Raw genomic sequence first — 17,214 nt, 5'->3', positions numbered from 1 at the left:
CTGTCGATGAGATATTGTACTAATTTAATTTTCCTCAGTTGTTAACATATTTTTTGGCATAAAAAAACAATGACAATGGAGTTATAAATGTAGGTAGTTTAGTCCAGTACATTAGACATGAAGATTAATTTTAGTGAAGAGATCTGTTACGTTTCCAACTTGGCAAGTATTCCCAACCCGCGGTAAAAAGTAAGTAAATAATTCTTGGTCAGAAATCTCAATACATGCACGTTGACCGTAAAAATCTCGCTTTGCTGTTATGGACTTTTGAATAGTTTGTTTGTTACATCCGTGATTCGTAATGAGTGTCGCACGGTGGCAACGCGGATTAGACCCTCGATGATTAATCTTAAGGTTTGTTTTCGCTTGTGTGTTGCGAGATGCGCGGACGCAGGTGTGCGGCCGCCTGGTCGTCGCCGCGGCTACCGCTCTCGGATATATGGTATTCATTTATTTATTAATTTGCTTGCGCTGACCAAGGCATGGCATGTACATATTAATATAAACGATAATAATGCTGATAATCTTACGATTTTTCTGCGAAAGCCAAGCTCTTTTGGATATGGAAAAAAATAGAGAAAGGTGGTTAACAGGAGCGACGATTGTTTTGTAATTAAATGCATTTTTTTTATTATGATTGCTCTTGTGAAAGTATGAAGCCCTGCTCTTAAGAACTGAGTAATGTAATGAGCAACGCATGCAGTGTCGCCGCGGGCCCGGCTGGCCACACTGCTCCTATGTTTTTAACAGGCGCTTCGTTTATTAATAACTGCTTATTTTTCTACTATTCGGATATGTATGATCTCGTTATTTTATCGTTTTTTTTTGTATAAGATAGTCAAGCTATATGGGAATCCCTGTAATAATGTTTACCTACTAGGTAGTCGATTTGTAGTTCACTTTACATCATTCGTTTCAGTAAGTATTTTTACTTAACAAACTTTAGCAATATGTATTGATTGGTATCTGTAGCATTTAATAATATTTTTTTTTTTTTTTTAATTTATTTAGGAAACAAACAGTCACATACAGATAAGTTTAAACTTGCAGATATACAATAAGACCTATAGTTTCATTAACATAATAATAAACTATTTGTTTACAGAATTACATTATTAAGTAACTTTTCTTCAGGGTTTCAACTCTGTCGGTCATAATTAAAAGATACTGAATTAAAAACTAGATGGATTCTATACAGAATAGACATACTTACAATTACTATCTTTACTACCCGTACTCGTACTGAATAACTAAGTAGGGTAGGACGGGGACGTTTGAAACACTTGTTTAACCGCCTATAACCATTTTATTTTTACAGTTAGAAGGGTATGTGCCTGTATTATTTTAGGTTATTTATGCCCATGGTTACCTAATGATAGGGAATTAAAGACAATGTGGAAGAGTGGTTCAATTGACCCCATAGGTGTGTTAATTGAAACACTATGTGGGGACGTTTGAAACACCTTAATATATTCGGCAAAATGAAAGATAATTTGTTATTTTTAATCTTTTCTAAATAACTATCACGGTATTCAACGAGATCAACTAAAGTTCGCAAATAAATTACAAACATTTCACAATTTATCTGCGTCTAAAGATCATGATCAAAGAAAGGGATGCAAAAAATAATTGTTAGATATCTAGACTTCTTTATTGTGATTAAAAAAAAATTACCTTATACATTTAGCTTTATCAAGCGTGTTTTAATGCAACAACAAGATATGACGATAAGGAATTTTAGGAGAAATACATAATTGTGTTTATTACAAAAGTCATAAGTTTGAATTATAACAATGTTTCAATCATGACCATAATAAAATTACTGTCACTCCCTTTTTCACAAAACATGTATTATTTAAAAAAAAAGAAGTAAATATCAATAATCAACTATTTGTAAGACTTGTGAAAAACGCGGGGACGTTTATAACGTTTCAATCGTCCCCGAATACGTTGTTTCAACCGTCCCCACGTCACATGTTTTACTTCAAGAACCAATATTCTTTACAAACAACACTACATCGCAGTTTAATGGCAGTTAAAATATTCCATAATTCCCATCCAAAACAATAAAATAATTCAATTAGTCAAAATACATAAGTAAAAAAAAACCGAAAAAGTATGAGAGCACAGGTCCTTCACTTTATACCGCAAAATTTTTGAACGGCTCCTCAAGACTAGGTACTGCTTTGCTCGCGCGCTCGAGCGCTATTGGTCCAGGATGTAAGAATGACTGACCGCATAGCCTGAGTATTGCGTCACATGTCACATGCATAGGTATTGTAATTATTAAGTTTCACTTGTTTCAATTATAACGTGTTTCAATTTGTCCCGTCCTACCCTACTCGCGCTACTGCAGTTACTCCGTGTAACGCAGCTGCAGCTTAGCACGTTAATTTTACGAGATTTCCCCTCAGGTAAAATTAGTAAATTGAATTTCCACTATAAATACTAAGCAATCTTTGCTCATTTTAGAGTAATGGTAGTAATAAATCATGATAGTAATATCAATTAGAGTTAAACAGGCTTTATCTGTCGGGTCCGGCCTTGCCCAATGACGGCCAGTCAGCTGGCGAGTTGTGTGTAGCTCGAAAATGGCTGTTGTCTTGTCGGTAGCTAGATTAGAAGGGTATGCGTAATGCGCAGAGAAATGCTGGTGGGCCGCATAGACCGCATGCCACAGGGCTCGCGAATTCCATCGGTCTCCATGGAGGACGGCTACGTTATGATACCAATTGGGTTTTATTATGTAGGTCTAGGAGGATATAACCAAACGGAGCCGCCACGTCTGTAATTTGCTGTACAAAAAAGTCTGCCAATTTTTGCGGGGGAGGGGAACGTGAAATGTATATACGTAACGTCAAAATAGCCATGTCAGATAAACGTCAGTCCATACATTGTGTATGACCATTGGCCGACTATTTTCGACAGAGGGGAATGCCTGTTAATGGCTACTCCGTTTGGTTATATCCTCCTAGATGTAGGTAGGCGTCGCGCTAGGAAAAATGCATGAATGAGTATGCACTTGCAGCACATTATAATTTTCGCGCAAACCTTTACCTAACTATACCATGGTTAATATTATTATTCTCAGCGAAAAACAATGTTAAACTATGTATGGACCATTATGAAGTCTGAAATAAACGTATTTTTTTTTAACTCGGTTTATCACTTGAAGCAGTCACTATGAATTAATATTTGGTGTGTTACACACGGCTCAGATAAGTATCTCATGAGTTTTTCAATGACAGCGCATTATTAACTCCCATTTAGATAAAAACTAAACATAACAACGCGACGCATCTTTACATATTTTTAAATTTATTAGTTTACATATTTTTAAGTTTAGTTAAATACATATACATATACATATTCTCTTAAACATGACTCAGAGTATTGTACTTTACCTGCTGCAAACGGCCAGAATTTTCAGGCAAAGACATTAGAAAAATTAGGGTTGAACTGAAATGAAAACCAGCGCTGCGACAGCTAGTCTGCCCCCTTTGCTTTTGCCACACTATTGACCTTTTTTACTTAAGGTATTTAACGTTAATTATGTGCTCGGTATGTTGGTAAGTATGTAAACAATTTTCTCGATAGTTTCTGTGACTAAAATGGAAAGTCAGCAAGCAAATCCGATAAGCTTATTCTAAGCTTCTAAGGCCGAATTCCTAACGCAGTTTCTGCCCAAACCAGTCGATGCGTAAAAACCCAAGGCAGACCCGCTGTCCGAATCTTGCAGCTGCCTAGACGAGTTATGAGCTTCGTAGTTGCCTGAAATACTAATTGTGTTTTGTTAAATCACCAAATGCAAATTAGTCCTTTGTTGGTTAGGCCGTTTGACATTTATGGTGCTTATTTAAGTTCTATTAATTACTACTTATCATTACTTACGATGACAATTGACATAAGTGTACCTAAAAAGATTACGAAGTTATTATGTACGATTCACACTACCTTATTTAATGATGGTTCAAAAACTGCTTGTTCATTTCTGTATGAAACCTAGATTACAAGGTATTTGTGAAACAACAACAAATTACCCTCCTGTCCTGTAGAAAATGGACCAGCCAAAATGTACGACCCAGCCAAATTTTTTTCTCGAAAGTTGCTCATTAACCAAAACCTCCCTGGCAACGGGAATGCACTTATTTTTTTGCCACCGTGTATACTAAGAAAACCATTCCCATAATTTTCTTTGTAATGTTAATAATGTTATAGTCTTTGTGTCTTAATACAATTTCCAAATAGATTCCCAATAGCCCTATGAACGGGGCTTTTGATAATCATTTTTATAGGTGTTACATGTATAGAAGAGTCTGTTACAGCTATTAAAATAATTCTCTACACCATTAAATAGGGAATGGATTAAAAAAGACAGGCTTTAATTAAGTTGACCTCAATAGCAGAAACGTGCCGCTGGGTAGTACCTACCGCTTGTAATGCCGACAAAGAGACGATACGCTAAAGCGTCAAGCAGGCTCGTAGAAACAATTATACAAGTTTCAGATTAAATAATTACTTAAGTAGGCCAGTTAATTTTCTCATAGGCCTCTTGCACTCCCATAACTTGAAACTACTTTTAGGTTAATTATTTTATACATTTTTGTGTCTGCCTTCAACTCTACCAAAAATTATAAGTTATAATAATAACCAAACAGTCTCCTCTGGAGTTGCATTTTACACGCCTACATTTACATAATTATTGTGTATGTTTTCTTCCGATTTTATAGTTATTCCTACTTGGAATCACGATAACGAGCTAAAAAAGAGAGCGTCCTAAAATTTATATACCTACAACCTACAATAATCCCTTCCCAAAACCAATGAGGATATAATAAGATAGAGCGGTACGTACTGTCATAGTAAATTTTGTAACCACTGTAAATTCACTGTCATCTATCGACATACTTTGAAACTAAAAATGAAGATTTATAAAAATACGTTAAAATGTATTTAAATATGGATAAATGATTGTTTTATTTGCATTAATTATTTTTATATGATTTTGACCCATGTTCTTTCACTGATATGCGTTAAAATTATAAATAACAAACGAAACCATCAACGCCCTCTATACGAAAGTAGGCCAAAACTAGTGGCGCCATCTGATCGAGAATCAAATTTTCGTGATTTTCGAGACACGTTTTTTCCTTAGACTGTATCCATCTATTACGGAGTTATATCTTTGCCAAAACGTTACCACGCACACCACCTACTTAACGTACCTATTTGGAAAAGGAAAATTGATTCAGTCCACTTTTTAGTACAAATTTAAAAAATCAAAACCGGCCAGGTGCAAGTCGGACTTGCCCACCGAGGGTTCCGTACAAAATTTTACTATATTTTAATTTTTTTGTACAAACAGTTTTAGATTTTCCCTGTATTTGTAGTGTAAGATGATATTACTTGCCAAATTTCATAGTTCTAGGTCAACGGGAAGTACGCTATCAATTTTGATTCCCGTGAGAGTGTCGAGATATACGTTTTTTTTTTGCGGCATAAACGGCCGTATCTTCTTTTTACGTTACCTTAGAAGTTAATTTTTTTACAGCTTTAAGGGATTATATGGTTTAAATTTCAACGCGTTCCCCAAATCTTGACAGACAGACGGACGGACAGGCGGCCGGACGGACAACAAAGTACCCTAAAAATGGTATAGGTTGTTGGTTTTATTTAATATTTATAAACAAAAATCAATCACAATAATTTAATCAAACGCAAATCGATAGTTAATTAAATCGAGTTATCATTGAAATGTAGCAACACTAAGTTACATTATTTTTACTGTGGCAATTCTTATATACCCTCTCTTTGAACATGAACAGACCTGTACTTGTTTCCCAGTGTTTATAAAAGATAAATCAATATAATTATCTAATCCGCATATAATCTTTTATTCCACGGCCCTTAAATTACAATAGGTTATGTGTCCAGCATTTTAAAAGTAGTATAGTCATTGTAAAAGTGTAAATATTAAAATCTGTGTAAAGGGAAAGTGTCATAGCAAAAAAAAAATTATAACCGTTAACAATGGACAAGTTTAAACAAAAACGGAACATTAAGCCTTTTGATGGTGAAAAATATAGTATATGGAAATTTCGAATGCGATCGTTGCTCAGTGAATTAAATGTGATTGATGTAATTGACAACGAAATTCCCGCGGTTCAAGACGAGGACTGGATGAGCAACAATCGAATGGCGAAGAACATCCTAGTTAAGTATTTATCTGATTCGTATATTGGATTTGTAAATGACACAATTACAGCCAAAGAAGTGTTTACAAATCTTGATTTGTTATATGAACGTAAAAGTTTAGCAACTCAATTGGCTTTAAGAAAAAAACTGTTATGTTTGAAGCTACAGGGTGACATGTCCCTAGTAAAACATTTTACTATATTTGATGATTTAATCACGGAGTTGATTGCGGCCGGGGCAAAATTAGACGAAACGGACAAGGTTGCGCATTTGTTGCTGACCCTGCCTGGATCCTATGACGGCGTTATAACGGCTATTGAAACTTTGACGGAAGATAACCTGACTTTGGTTTTTGTCAAAACCAGGCTGTTAGATCATGAGGTTAAATTGAAAAATGATGGAAGTGATACAAGCCTAAAAGTGTTACATGTTGAGAAGAAAGGTGAAACAAGCAAAAAACGGAAATTTAGCGATGAAAATCCTAATCATAACTACCCTCGACAAAATAATAAAAGGTTCAAAGGAAAGTTTAAATCGAATTTCGTTAAATGTCATCACTGTGGTCGCAAAGGCCATACTAAGAATGATTGTTATTACTTCAAGAGGAACAAAAACCAGCAAAATAACTCGGACAGGCTGAGAACAGTTCAAAATGTTCAATTAAATCAAGCGTCGACGTCAGATGATTTCTCTGGATTTGCATTTATGGCCGGCGAGCACCTGCAAGAAAATAACGCAAATAAAGTGACGTTTTTATTGGACTCCGGTGCAGCGGAACATCTTATAAACAGGGATGATCTTTTAAATACTTGCGAAACATTAAGTACACCTGTAAAAATGTCTATTGCTAAAACTAATATATTTATTTCAGCAACAAAACGAGGCCATATTAATGTCGTTAGCAATGTCGGTGTCCCTGGTGTTTTGGAGAACGTACTGTTCAGCCCGGAGGTGCCACACAACTTGCTGTCAGTCTCGAAGATGCAAAAGGCTGGCTTCACAATAATATTCTATCCAGATGGGACCTGCCACATCACGAGTGATGGTGAGATCATCATGACAGGTAAACCTTCGCGCAATTTAATTGTCGTAGATTTTGATTTGCCTGCCAGAATAAATCAGTCTGTTTCCCAAGTATGTCAAAGCAATAATGATTCTTACAAATTATGGCATGAACGTTTAGGTCATGTAAGTAAAATTAATTCCTTGAAATTAAAGGGAATAATATGGTTGAAGACATGCAACAGATTGAAAAAGTTGTTCCAAATGACAATTTGTGCGAAGCTTGCATAAATGGGAAACAGACGCGACTACCCTTTAATAAGGTTAAGGATAAAAGTTATGTTAAACGACCTTTATTCATTGTGCACTCGGATGTCTGCGGTCCTATTACTCCACCGACAAATGACAACAAAAATTATTTTGTTTTGTTTGTTGATCAGTATACACATTATTGTGTTGTATATACATTAACGTATAAATCAGACGTTTTCTCAGCGTTTAAGGACTTTGTTGCAAAAAGTGAAGCAAAGTTAAACCTCAAATTAGTAAATTTGTATTGTGACAACGGTGGAGAATATTTATCTACCGACATGAAAGATTTTTGCAAGGAAAAGGGTATAACTTATCATTTAACAGTACCTAGGACTCCACAGTTAAATGGTGTGTCTGAACGCATGGTGCGGACAATAACTGAAAAGGCTCGTTCTATGTTAACTGGTGCTAAATTGAATAAATGTTTGTGGGGTGAGGCAGTTCAAACTGCTGTACACTTAATCAATATAACACCAACAAGGGCTTTAAAACAAACTAAAACACCATATGAGATGTGGCACGACAAAAAACCTAGTATCAAAACCCTTAAAGTGTTTGGTTCAACTGTGTTTGTCCATAATAAAACCGGTAAAACTAAATTTGATGATAAATCTTGGAAAGGCATATTGGTAGGGTACGAGCCAAACGGTTATAAGGTATGGAACACAGAATGCGAAAAGTGTGTTACTGTCAGGGATGTTGTGGTGGATGAGACGAATTTTCTTGTGTCCAGGCCAAGGCCAGAAGGGAGTAAAGTTGAATATTCCCAGGACAAAACTGATAATGCCCTTGTGCCAAAATCAGTATCGCAAAAGTCTCAAGAGACACACGTTCCTAAATCAACGTATTCGAAAGTTGATGAGCAAGGCAGGCCAAGTAAAATTCGCAGATTAAATTCCAATGAACCACTTGAAACTGATATAAACTCTGATACATCGGAGACACCTGTAAATAGTGATGAGTCGAACCTAAGTGCACCTAGGCGAAGTGATAGGCTTAAAGGTCGTACGCCTGTGTCATATAATGAAATTGATGATGATTATTTGTATAGTGTACAGTCAATCACAAGTAAAGTACCGAAAACATTTCATGAAATTAAAACCCTTGATGATAGGCCTCAGTGGGAGAAGGCAGTTAGGGATGAATTAAACTCATTAAAAATTAATGACACGTGGACACTTGTACCACGACCCGCGAATAAAAACATAGTCGATTGTAAATGGATTTTTACGATTAAAAGTGACGGATTTGGAAAGCCTTTACGGTATAAAGCTCGTCTTGTAGCTCGAGGTTTTAGCCAAGAATACTTGACTGATTATAATGAAACTTTTGCACCTGTTGCTAGAATAGCTAGTTTTCGATTTATAATTAGCTTCGCTAATCAAAATAACTTGTTGATTCATCACATGGATGTTAAGACAGCGTTTTTAAATGGAACTCTAAAAGAAGAAATATATATGAAAGTTCCAGACGGTGTTTTAAATAAAAATAATTACGTTGTATGGGCTTAAACAGGCTGCGAGGTGTTGGTTCGAGGTCTTCGAGAAATCACTTAAAGAAAAAGGCTTTCAAAATTCGTCAGTCGATAGATGTATATATATTTTAGATAAAGGAGACATCAATAAAAATATATACGTTGTATTGTATGTTGACGATTTGGTCAGTGTGTGCCGATATTCAAATAATGAATGATTTTAAAAATTACTTAAAAACTAAGTTTGAAATGACTGATCTTGAGGACATTCGATTCTTTCTCGGTATAAAAGTAACACGGTACAGTGACACTATTACCTTAGACCAAAGTGCATACATTCAAACTATACTTAGTAAATTTAACATGAGTGAATGTAATCCCGTGTCGACCCCCACTGAAGCAAAACTAAACTATGAGGCATTAAACTCAAAAACAAATTATGATGCCCCTTGTCGTAACCTTATAGGATGTTTAATGTATCTCATGTTATGTACACGACCTGATTTGAGTGCTTCAGTAAATATACTAAGTCGGTATACAAATAATAATAATCAAGAATTGTGGCAATGTCTAAAAAGGGTACTTAGGTATATAAAAGGTACTATGGATTTAAAATTAACCTACAAAAGAGGTAGCTATCAAAACCTCTTAAGTGGGTATGCCGACTCTGATTGGGGAGGCAGTGATACTAGTGACAGAAGAAGTACTACTGGTTATGTATTTCAATTATTTGAGCGATGCACAATTACTTGGTGTACAAAGAGACAGCTTTCAGTAGCAGCATCGTCTACTGAAGCTGAATATATGGCTTTATATGAAGCAGTTAAAGAAGCAATGTGGCTTAAGTCTCTTGCAAACAGTATTAATTTAAAAATAACTGACCCAATCATTATAGGTATATTTGAAGATAACAACGGATGCATAAATATAGCTAATAATCCAACTTGCCACAAAAGGTCAAAACATATTGACATCAAATATCATTTCTCAAGGGAACAAGTTCAGAAAAATGTAATAAAATTAATTCATGTTCCCACAGGTGATCAATTGGCCGATGTATTGACGAAGCCGTTGCCTGCAGTAACTTTTCAAAAGATGAGAAGCAGGATGGGTTTTGAATAAGCTATTATTGTAATGATTGAAAACTGTGCTTAAATGATTTTCTATAATGATAATGTAATAAAAATACAGAGTAAATCAAAATGTCATAGTTTAATACGATTAATTAATTTGATACACATGGTCTGATTAGGTTTTTCTGGGTTTCCCTAATCCTTGCAACGAATGTTGGATCATAATGTAATTCCCAGCATACACTCGGAAGTAATATACGGTCTCTGAATTGATGCTACATGAATTTATGTAAATAGGTGATTATTTTTTTGAGGGGGCGTGTTGGTTTTATTTAATATTTATAAACAAAAATCAATCACAATAATTTAATCAAACGCAAATCGATAGTTAATTAAATCGAGTTATCATTGAAATGTAGCAACACTAAGTTACATTATTTTTACTGTGGCAATTCTTATATACCCTCTCTTTGAACATGAACAGACCTGTACTTGTTTCCCAGTGTTTATAAAAGATAAATCAATATAATTATCTAATCCGCATATAATCTTTTATTCCACGGCCCTTAAATTACAATATAGGTAGGTATAAAAAACTTGTTCTCTTCCTAGAAACATACCTAAAAGCTGGTGGGTTGATGTTGATAACAGTCTCGGCTGGTTATTAATAGGGCGGGTAATGAAGACGCGGACACGGACTTATCCTGTAATAAAGATGTGACGTGATTTCCACACTGGCCTGGGAGCTATATTCCACTTGAGACCAACTGCAATCAAATTAGCATGCCTTTAACAAAATAAAGTCGGATTTGCCTTTAATTATTTGGATTATTTTAACTGTACGCAGTATTATACTCCTTTAGTTACTCATATTTCAAATTAATGTTTTAATATATAATTTTTTCCAGGATTTTTAATTTCTGGGGTTTATTTTTATTTTAAACTAAGTTTAGGTAGGTTTTAAACTTATAATGTTTTTAGTGCCGATTCCTACTAAATAATCTGACGGCGAATCTGGTGAACGTCTCAGTCTTCTTGATTAATCGATGAGAGGACCTTAAATGTTGTTCCAGACATGTTTACTGAATATTCTCACCTATTCTCATGTACGATGAATGAATTCACAAAAGTAGCATTAAATATTAACTGTTATATTGAATAGGTAGTACGTAGGTAAAAAATTGATTTGTTAGTTACATTACAGATACTTGTTTTTTGTCTGCTTATTGTACTGTAATATTTATTTTTTTGCTTTGCCACATTATCGCATTGGGTTCAGCCTGTACTGATATTTTTATGTGTGGAAAAAAATGTTAACTAAATTTAATTTTAAAATTATGGCAATAAGCACCAGGTCAAAAGTGGTTAATGCTCGCTGGGCCAGTCTCACCGGTAGTGCGGGCTCTAACAGTTCTGCATGAAAATTGTTGACACCGTAACGATATTCAAATCGAGCCGCAATCACGCGACAACCGCTCTGGCCAGAGGCAGCCAGCGACGTTGTCTGAGAAAGTTATGGAGTTGACGAACAAATAAAATATTAAATATGAAATGTAGTGGTACCTAAGCTAACATTAGCGCAGTTTAAAACAAGTTGCATTCCGCTGTTTACAGGTTGGCCAAAAAATACGTTGGCAACATTTTTTTACTTTGGCATATTGGACAGATAATTTTCACAAACCTTTGCATTTGTGAATCAAAGCCTATACAGGAAAATATTTTGAAGATAATACGTTCTGTATTAGTTAAATGAATGTAGTTTTAATTTTTAATGACAATTTGAAAAGACGTGTAAATAAGAAAAATGTTGTTAAATATCTTTTTCAACGTATAAACATCAATTTGTCAGCTTGTAGCCTCGTAGTTTAGTCAAATATGGTATAAAAATATGTATGCCTGAGTCTAAATTTATCCCTTAAACGTTCTGAGCCTGTCCCCTGTAAACTTTTCCAACTTTACCGAAACGACCTTAGCTAATATGAAAAACGTAATATATATATCTTTTCAAATATTTAAATTAAAGTATAATTTTAACTAAAACCGTACCTATGTAGATATCCGTCGTAAAATTAACGTCACTTGTTATGATTACCTAATTAATACCTTACCTATTATTAAAATAACTGTGAAACAGCAACTGTCAGGTGTATGCAGCCCAATACCATAATGAACCATGAATGAAGCTAATTTGGAAGTTAATAAATATTAAATACCTAGTCGAACAACTCTTTATAGTTGATCGATAATGCAGGCCACGGCGCGCGGCGCCAGCGCAGTTGTCCCATAGCCCATAGCTCACACTAATCCGGCGCCCCGTCGGTAGCCGCTACTAATTCTAATGCGAACTGAATGGTAACACGCACCCAAATGCAGGATAAATAATCTAGCCTGCCTTACCTTCATACTAACGGGTACGAATGTATTTACAATATTGATTCATAAGAAATAACATTAAAAACGATGTAATGCTCACGAGTCATAGGCGGGTCTACTTACATATCTATATTGAAACATTTGAAACCTTGCATAAACTAATAACTGTCTTGGCCAAATCTCTAACCAAATATTTAAAAAAAACCAAGACGAAGGCAAGTTTTCAGAAGAGAACTAGTTATTTTAACTTAAAAACAGGGCAAGTCGGATGGTAAGGACTGAGGTGCCAAAATCATTGATAGATAATACATACATATATAGTGAAGTTAGATAACATTTTTATTTACACGACCTCGTGGTTTTCTCACAAAAAAACATATGATAGCAACCTAATCTTTTAAAGCCGTTATCAAAACAATCATGACGTAAGGCGTGTAGGCGTGTATTGTATTGCAAGGCAAACAAGCACAAATACATCACCTCACAGATCGTCATGATTTAGAGCTATCGGGGAAATTGTCGTCGCATGTAACGTAATCCTATGTGGTGATGTTTTATTCGAGTTTTCGTCACTATTAAAGGTCATATGTAGATTAAGTTGTCCGTAGTAATGTAATCGTGCGTCGACATCGCCGTATTGGCCGTAGCGGCATGCGAGACACGCAGTGCATTGCATACCCGACATAAGTATGGACGTATTTTCACACTTTCTTCGTATTGACGCTGACGACAAGCTGGCTTAAATACCTATGTATGATGTATGTAGGTCGCATTAAATGTATAGTCAAGCAATTTGATATGTGTCACTTCGCGCCTTGTTACAGTGACAATCAATATGAAAGTAGCCGAGGATCTTATATTATTATTACGAAGGTACAAAATGGCAAATAAATCATATTCCTTATCCGTAACTATGCCGATTGCATGGAAGTTGGAACCGTCTTAAGGTTATCTAAATTTGATTGTACCTACTTATGGGAAATTTCATAATTTACTGCAAATGTGCAGATAGACGTTGATCGACGAACTGATCAACTTCTATCTGTAGATGGCGCAACTGGTCCTTAGTCTACATTTATTAACACTCGTTACACTCAACACCGAGCGTGACAAGCAAACATCGAGATGCTCGCATGCGCACAGGTGTCTGCAATCTCGGCGGGAACGCAGGCAGGTGACAGGACGACGCAGCAGCGCTCGCGGCGTTAGACTCTCAAATCACTTCTATTAACTGCAGGACTATGACCGACCATAGACACAGGAATCATATTTTACATTCCTCTTTAATAAGAGAGTACAACGGCCGCAAAACCTTGAAGCCCTACAACATAGTACGATAAACCCCAGGCTCCGCGGCTTCTTAAACGCGGATTATTAAAATTTAACACTCGCCTACAGCATTTATCATTGTACAGTGTACTTAGAATATAAAAAGAAGCGTGGTTAATTAGCGGTAATTAATAGGGATTTAATAACCAATTTTATTATCTACGTCGTTTCTATTGTAAAGCGTCTCTTAAAATAAGTAATTTTATTGTCTTGTGAAGACCTAGGCATACGCTCATAACGCCATAATCGATCATCCATATCATGATGATGACTAAAAAGTTAAAAACAGTTTGTCTGTTTAGATGTAGGCCATAGGGGTAATTAAAAAAAATCGTGTGTAAGTATGTAAGCTTGCTCCTTTCGTAGCGCTCTAGTTTTTTCGTAGCACGTAGCACTCGTCCCCATTTGACTCGAGAAATTGATACTTGATAGGTGAACTAGGTGAAGTGACTGGCATTGGCATTCGATCAATTCGATGTCACGCCCGAACTGTAAAATTTGCAATTATTTATACATGTCACCTTCTATGCCCTGTCGTAGTGACGTCAAGCCAAGTCGTCGTAAGTAGTGACACTAGTGACTTATCACAATTGTAGGTAGGAAACGATATTAAAGGTACTTAAAGTTCGGTAGCTACTCGTCACTTCCTCGAGTTAAATTATGGTTCTGGCCAAAATATGCCGAATAAAGTTTGTAAAAAACCTTCATATACGTACGTAAATTTAATAATGCGGTAACAATAAGTTTACAATGTCTTGCAAGTACGGTCAGCTGCAGTTAAAAGGTGCCACGCTGCATACAAACTTCTATGCAAGGGTGGCACCTTTTCTCTGCAGCTGACTGTACATAACTAGATTATTATTATTTATTAATATTATTTATTTTCTGATACACTAGCAGCTCTTGGATCTGATGCGTGTATATTTCGATATACACGCATCAGCTTGCACTTGTACTTTATTTTGCACTTTTTAAAGTTCTAAAATGTGTATCCAATCTATTTTTGAAAGTGTTCACCGACGGTGCACTAACAACATTATGCATTATTGTATTGGTGCATTAAGTAAGTAAATATTCTTTATTGCACCAAAATTATACATTTTACATACATGTAAAACTACAAAGAAGAGTTTAGTTTTGGCCAGTTCTGTGTATTCGTTGCTCTTGCTCCCGTGCAGTGTAATAGTGTAATTCTAGACGTACGTATATAAGGCATGGTAAGTAACAAGATTAAAAAGTGCCGCGGCAGGTGGCGGCCGTTAGAGCAGCGTTAGAGCCTCCCAGCTACATGCCTCTTATTTATGTTCTTTTCTAAACTTGTTTTAATGTCGCTTCCTTGTATTTGTAAAATATGCCGAGTCGTAAATAAAGGATGATAGAACTTGTGGCATTATTTTAATGAATCTTAATGATGCGCGTATGCGTTCTGTTTAATATAGGTATAGTAAAGTAAATATTTAATATGAAGATAATAAGAAATTAATTTTTATTATAATTAAAGTAAAGTAATGTATTCTAAGTGATACCTACCTACTTATGTATATAAGTATTTATGGTAGAAGAGACCTTTACTACCATAATACCTTTTAAACTAACACCTTAATTAGTGATCTATTCACTAAATGCGAAATTAAGTACATATTATTAAAATATTGTTATAGGTATAAAAGCATCACTTAATTCTTTTTTGTAATCAGTAATAAAGAGTATTCGGATATGAAACTTTTAAAATTGGGGCTAGAAGGAGCTGCACTTGGGTAAATTGCAAAAAATGTACATAGGTAGTTACCTAATAAAGGACCTGTACACTGTCTACAGCTACACAATGGAATCAATTAACTTATTTAAGACATTAATCTTACAGGTCCTTAACTACGCTTAACTAAGTAGCTACTTAAGCGTAGCGTTAACTAAGCTTAGTCGCGTAATTTTTGTTCGAAATTCGCCCATTTGTAATTTGAAATAGGTACATACTTACAACATAGTTACAGACAGTAACTTTATGTTAGAAGAAGTTTCAAAAATCATGTCCATTTATAATTTCTTTTTAATGAAGTTTATACTTGTACCTAATTAGTCATCAATGTCAAGTAATTTATTGTGTTTTTTGAAACTACAGGTACCTAAACACTAAACATGCAAAATTAAGTAGCGCCCACCTACGATTTTGCAAGTTATTTTTAAGCTTAGGCCTTAGGTTTGAATGAATCTGCCAAAAAATGAATGTTGATCGATATTCAGCGACAGCTCAGTCAATCTATTTATATCTATATAACCATACAAAATCTATGAAACCTAACTTTATAAGCTATATTCTATAATCTAGGTAGCCCTGTACCTGTACATTCTATGAAGTATATAAGTATGTATCATAAACCATTTATTATCATTCTATTAAACATGGGTGATAAAGTCCGAGTTTGCAAGTCGCTCCTTCCTGTGAAGTTTACTGAACCTAGCCTAACAGCAAGCTAGGGGAGTATTTAAATGAGGCATCACGAAGACGCGATTTCCGTAAACATTAAATAGTTTAATAAATAAGCATGCATGAGGCAGGTGGCAGCATCCAATAATTACGGGCCCTCTAACACGATTCTAATAGGAACGGCGCGAGCACCTGCTGGCGGCGGCCAATGCGCGCGGCGCGAGATTTGATTAAATACCGACTGTACCGACTTACCGACACATTTGAATCAAGACTATTGCTTCTAACATTACCTCATTCATTACGCAGAGATCGCCCACCCGCCAGCTGCCGGCAGTTCAAGTGAGTTCGTCACATCATATATCCAATTAGAATCCTATTGGATTTAAATAAGAATGCTGGTACTGAGATTAGCCGTACGTAGTGGCAAGCATTTATTTAAATCATAAAGAGTGAAATATTTATTCACACGCAAACATAAAGCAGAAATGAAAGTCAAAATAAGCTCCTGCAGTACCTAACCTAACCCAGAATCTAACCTAACCCGTTTAGGTTAAGTTAATTTCAGGAGTAAAACATTCGTGTCTTGAACACATATTTCGCGATAGACCCGTTAAAATATCACAATATCGCAATGCGTTGCAGACGGTAATGAACATTGTCTTAGCGCAAAAAAAACTGTATGTTTAACTTAATTGCAATGTGTGTATGCTTAAAAGAGACATGGTATCTAAGGATATTGTTTTACGCTTTCGGTTGCCAATTAACTAAATTATCGTAACGTTTACATCGTAATTTCCACACTTCTTGCTTATATACTGCCTAATCTTTACTTACCCACTTTAATTAGTTTTTTTCAATTTCTAATAACAAATCGGTCGTGTTCTATTACAGCCTGGGCTGCGCAGGATGTCATTACGTTGCAAAAACTGCTGCGGCCGCAATCAGCGCAGCGGCGGCGGCAGGTGCGCGCGCGCTCATTACGCTAGTATAGAAAATCCGCACAACACCTGCACAGGAAAATGTCAATT

The sequence above is a fragment of the Cydia strobilella genome, chromosome 11, assembly GCF_947568885.1.
Source record: "Cydia strobilella chromosome 11, ilCydStro3.1, whole genome shotgun sequence".
NCBI lineage: Eukaryota > Metazoa > Arthropoda > Insecta > Lepidoptera > Tortricidae > Cydia > Cydia strobilella.
This window is presented reverse-complemented; position numbering follows the sequence as displayed.